The sequence below is a fragment of the Octopus bimaculoides genome, chromosome 25 (genome assembly GCF_001194135.2).
Source record: "Octopus bimaculoides isolate UCB-OBI-ISO-001 chromosome 25, ASM119413v2, whole genome shotgun sequence".
In the NCBI taxonomy this organism is placed as follows: domain Eukaryota; kingdom Metazoa; phylum Mollusca; class Cephalopoda; order Octopoda; family Octopodidae; genus Octopus; species Octopus bimaculoides.
Window position 1 is genome coordinate 3,110,770 of NC_069005.1, and position 6,036 is coordinate 3,116,805.

Below are 6,036 nucleotides of genomic sequence, written 5' to 3' on the forward strand. Positions count from 1 at the left end.
TGTGTGTGTGTGTGTGTGTGTGTGTGTGTGTGTATAACAAGTCTCAGAACATACGTAATCGTTCAAATGCATCACCAGTGCCTGATTTCTGGATTGGAAATTGTTCATTTCTGTAGAAATATTTATAGATTTGCCAAAATAATAGCTCTTACGCGTCGCTTTTGTTATCTCTCTCCGTACATCTTCCACAGATAATGGTCTGGTCAAGCGACCTCTACGGGAAATAGGTTGATTGATGCGTTATTTGAGAGGGCAGGAACGGAATGGTTTTGCGACGTAGTTTCTGCCGTGTCATTAACAGTGAGTCACCGTAGCAATGATGAGAAAATAGACATGCGTGCGTGTCAAGTTGACATTAATGGAGATGATACACAAGTAGCAATTTCTGACGAGCGAAATGAAACGCAAAGCAATATGTCCAAATCGGAACTTAGAAGAATGGTCCAAGTAAATGAATACTGTTCTTTTATTCGAGAGTGTAGCCATGCCTTTCTAACATATCTCTCACTCCCTCACCATAAAACATGTTATTAAATGATTGTCTTTAATAATCTTATTTCCGCCATTAAATAATTTCCTTGATTCAGCGCCAAACACGTAATTTCTTCAAAATCTTTCTCACTGTGACTTTCCTTTCATCTTCTTTCCCTCTTCCCTTGTTTGCGCAAAATGTGTGTATAAATGAATACGTGCGAGGGTCCGTGTTTGTGGGTGTCTATAAGGGTGTGTGAGATTGTGTACCCTGCGCATGGGCATGTACATGCATGCATCTGTTTCCTCTTTATCAGGGTGTATCCACACATGTATGTATGCACATAAATATGTATGCATCTATCTATCTATTTATCTACTTATCTCATATACACATTCAACTTCCTTTCTCTGTTTTCCTTCCCCTCTCTCTCTATGAATGCATATATATATATGTATATATATATATATATTTATATATATATATATATATATATATATATATATATATATATATATATGTGTGTGTGTGTGTGTGTGTGTGTGTGTGTGTGTGTGTGTGTGTGTGTGTGTGTGTGTGAAATGAAACAACCGGGTATTGTTGATCTTAGCCCTTTTTCTGCCTCTCCCTGTTACCCATCACATCTCCGCCTCTTCTCTTCGCCGTTTTCTTTATTTCCACTTTCATTTTCTTCTTTAAACCGTTTCTTTCTTTTTGTTTTTTGGCTGTTTTGTTTTGCCTTAACCTGCTTGGCGTCTCTGTCTTTGATTCTGTTTTTCTGTCTGTCTTTCGTTCTCTATTCCATTCTCTCGCTTTCTCTTTCTCATACCCATGTAGATACTTGCAGTTATTTCCATGTAAAATATGTGATACGATAAGACATGCAGTGGAGTAACGTAGCTACGAGGGGCAGGAAGTCAGATGGAAGAAAATGGAGAAGAGAATGAGAAGAAAGGAGATGTGTAAAATACAAAGAAGAGCCCAGCAAGAACGAGAAGAAGAAGAAGAAGAAGAAGAAGAAGAAGAAGAAGAAGAAGAAGAAGAAGAAGAAGAAGAAGAAGAAGAAGAAGAAGAAGAAGAAGAAAGAAAGAGTTGATGAAAGAAGGCGATGCTCAAGGAAAAGAAAAGTGGAGGATAAGAGTAATATTAACAATTTGGAGACAAAAAGAGAATGAATGAATAACGGAAAATTAAAAGTAGAAGGGTGAGGAGGAGTATTGAAGAAGAAGAAGAAGAAGAAGAAGAAGAAGAAGAAGAAGAAGAAGAAGAAGAAGAAGAAGAAGAAGAAGAAGAAGAAGAAGAGGTGGTGGCGTGGAGTTATTTCGATGTGAACTAATCAAGAGGAGAAATTCGATCGGTTTTGTAATTTGGACTTCATACGATTGACCGGAATATTCGATTTCTCATCGAGAAGTTGTTTATCAATTACAGGCGGATACACAGGCATCATCAGCATCGTCTTCGTCAATAACATCAGCAGCAGCAGCAGGAGCAGCAGCAAAGCCAGCAACACTGCAAATGGTCACTACTGCAGAGCAACGTATGAAGAGATCCTCCACCGAATTTGACATCCACAGCATCAGCATATCATAATCGCATCATAAACAACTGCAACATCACAACAAATGTCTCTGCAACCAATATCAGCATCAGGAACACCGCTGTCATCACGGTCGCCGCGACTACCCTCACCACCGCTCCATAATTAGTGCAACCCCAACACACTCTCTCTCTCTCTCTCTCACACATCCAACCCCAACACAGTGTGATTGCGGCTGTTCCTCCTACATTTTCGCATAATGGAGGCAAAAATATGTACACAGCAATACACAGTACAAGCATACGTACTTATACCTAGACATGCACACACTCACACACACATGTATGAATGTTTATATATATATATAACTATATATATATATATATATATATATGTGTGTATATATATATGTATGTATATTCTGTCGTCGAATGATTTATACCCATCTGTCATGTCCCCATTAGATTTATTGTCTTCTTCAAAACCATTTATATGGCTCCCATCCAGTAAGCTATCACTGTTCCTTTCCTGCGGTTTATTAGAGATGAGATTTCACTTCTCTTCTCTGCTACGAGACTACTTTTATCTGAAGGAACTGTATTTTCATCGTTTCCTTTTCTGCTGTTTTACAATACCCGTATTTTGATAGCTTCGAGGTCTACTTCTGCGAACGTACGTTTTTGTTCTCATTTTTTACTCTAGATTAATCAGGTGAATGAAGCACCCATGTTTCCAGAGGTGAATCAATGAAGCCGCAAAAAATTCCTCTCAACACATGGCTATGAACCAACCCTACCCCACCCCGAATAATTCTGCTCGTGATCTGAGATGCACATATTATCAGCCATCAGCCATTAAGGGACATGCTCAACTAGCCATTGTCAAACAACTGACAAGCAAATCTGTGGCATTGAGCAAAATATCATCATCATCATCATCATCATCATCATCATCATCATCATCATCATCATTATTATTATTATTATTATTATTATTATTATTATAGCGTAGTTGCGGAGTATAACAAACAGTATATATAAACGCTTCTAGTATAAGCTATCGCGGCTTTTATTATTTTCCTTCTGCATTCGGAAATTATAACCGAATTGGTTCCTCTTGAGTTTTTATTTTATATGTCTTATATTTATGTACCCCTCCTGGGTCAATGAAAATATATTGAGATCGATTCAATAGCCTATCCAAATTGACTAGTTATTTGTTAGCTTGTGCCGGAGTTAAAAGATGATCATCATGATGATGAAAATCATCCCTACCATCATCATGATCACCACCATCAGGCTGATGATGACGATCATCAACATCCTCATCATCATCAGCAGCAGCAGTATCACCACCATCGAATTCCCTGATATTATTTGCCTATATTATAACCATTGTTGCTTTTATCGATTCAATGACTTGAATTCCTCTAGCGTTAAGGCATGCATCCCAACATCATCCCATAGAATTCAATAGCAAAACATTGCACAACCCACCACGTCACACTCCACCCACTCACCACCCATCTTAGAGAACGACCGGACAACACATTAACGTACTTCGCGCGCTTAGAATCCAGCTATTTATTGATCACAGAACCAACCCAATGTAAACATCGCTTGTTATTTCTACTTTCACTTTCATATTCCTCTATGTGACAGTTAAGTGTTCACGTGTTATTGATTCGAATATCGGCGGGAAATAAAGAGGAAAAAAACCGACTTGGCTTCGTTAAGACTGTAAGCAAGGTCCAACTGCGAATTAATCGTTATATCTTATGGAAAATATACAACAGAAAGCTCCTTGATTGGCATCAATATTCCACCAATGTTACACACAACTCGACTTTACGCTAACAAATTATCCGCCATTTTGTCTGTTTTTTTCGGTTATGTTTATGTTGATTCTTAATGTTTTTTTCTTTATCTTTATTTTTCTTTGTTTATTTTGGTTTCTGCTGTGATATTTGTTAATTTCGTTCTTATGACAAATAACATATGATCATTTAGATGAATGAGCTCGTTGTATATAACGCAGCACGAACAATGGTATCTCTAGTAGTAGTAGTAGTAGTAGTAGTAGTAGTAGTAGTAGTAGTTGTAGTAGATGCAGATACATTAAGCACAGCAACGGTGAAAGTACCAGCGGTAGTGGTGGTGTTTGTAGTAGTAGTAGTAGTAGTAGTAGTAGTAGTGGTTTGTGGTGGTGGTGGTGATGGTGGTGGCAGCAGCAGTAGCAGCAGTAGTAGATGCAGAGATAGTAGATACAGCAAGGGTAGCAGTTGTTGTAGTCACCGTCGTCGTCATAGTAGTAGTAGTAGTAGTAGTAGTAGTAGTAGCAACAACATCAGTAGTAAGCATTAGCATTCACGTCATACCAACGGTGAAGCGACTAATAATGAACATTTCGGTCGATATGTGTAATTAACAAATTCACTAATTAAAAATTCACTAACATAATAAGAGATAAGTCATCGTTTAATAATATTTATTTATTTATTTATTTTTCAAATAATTGTCTCTTTCCAGACGATTGCTGTTTTGATGGTGGTTGATTTTTCTCCGAAATTCATTTTAATTGATGATTTCTAATATTCTGACGTCAAACAATTGTTTAAGAATAAAGAAATAAAACGGACAAAAAAAAAAATACTTCAGAACACTCAGCTGCCATACATATTATCAGTATTATCATTATTATTTCCACTTAACTTCTCAGAGATCTTGGTTTTACTTGCTCCGCTAAAATGTGAGAGCGGTCAGCAACCTGGGGTCCAGTTTCTCACAGGGTCTCTTTCCACGATATTTCACACTCAGGTACCAATCTCAAACTCCTCGTTGTCTCCAACAGAGCAGATTTTGTTTTAGCATATTCTATCCTCATGTCGATCCGAGTTTCCCCAACGTATCTCTCAAATCTGGTTGCTAGGGCTCCCGGTGTCCTTACAACTATTAGGATGATGCTTTCTTCCTTGTACACATATCATCATATTTGTTTTATGCCACAACATTTATTAGAGGAAGGAAAATAAGAGAAATCAAATATACGTAGTGATGTATTTTTAGTAAAAGAGGAGCAGAAAAAGTTCTTCGTGGGAGATTAATACAGTGAGAAACGGAGAGAGAGAGAGAGAGAGAGAGAGAGAGAGAGAGAGAGAGAGAGAGAGAGAGAGAGAGAGAGAGTGAGCGTGTGTGGGTGTTTGAATGTGGAAGATAAATATATAGAGAGAATAATTTAAAGTTAGGTAGATAGATAGGTAGTGTTATCACCTTAGTAACTTACAAATTTTAATTAAAACGCGCTAAGTCTATGAGAAAATCCGTCAGCACAGAAAATTGTTTGTTGCTGAGAGAGAGAGAGAGAGAGAGAGAGAGAGAGAGAGAGAGAGAAATACAGTGAGAAAGAGAGGGAATGTGTGCGTGTATATGTATGTGTGTCTGTGTGTGTGAAGGATAGATAGATAGAGAGGTAGACTCTTGTCACCATACTAACTAACGAGACTTTCACAGCATAACAGTCTTCCATTAAAATGAGGTACATGCAAGATTAAACATATTTTTTTCCGGCAGCGTAGCAAACACACACATATATAAGCATATACATATATTTGTGTGTGTGTGAGTATGTGTATATGGGTATGTATGTATGTATGTATGTATGTATGTATGTATGTTCTTGTCTGTCTCCTGTCCAAGGTTGATTTACGCGTTCGCCACCACAACCTCCTTTAGGCTTAGCAGCCCTTCCTCTGTCTTTTCACTGTCCTGTTTGTGTTACCAATTTGGATCCTCCATAACATTCCAAATTTGATTTAATTTACGTTGAGGGAGCAACTGTCTTATCGAAAGCGTATCTTGTTGTTAACAGCTGATGAAGGGTCGTTCTTTGTCTTGTTTGACTTGTTTTCCATTTGTGTCTTTCTTCGAAAAAACAGCTCATATTCCATGTACTCGTACTTCGTATTTTAGTCGTACACGTTTCGTGACGTCCTCTGCCCACATATGCATATATATATATATATATA

General features: G+C 37.7%; 1 protein-coding gene across 1 annotated transcript in view; it reads right to left on the reverse strand.

Moving 5' to 3' along the window:
* LOC106875585 (uncharacterized) overlaps nucleotides 1–6,036 on the reverse strand; it is a 257,209-nt gene that overhangs the window by 185,507 nt on the left and 65,666 nt on the right. The gene's annotated exons all lie outside the window — the stretch shown is intronic.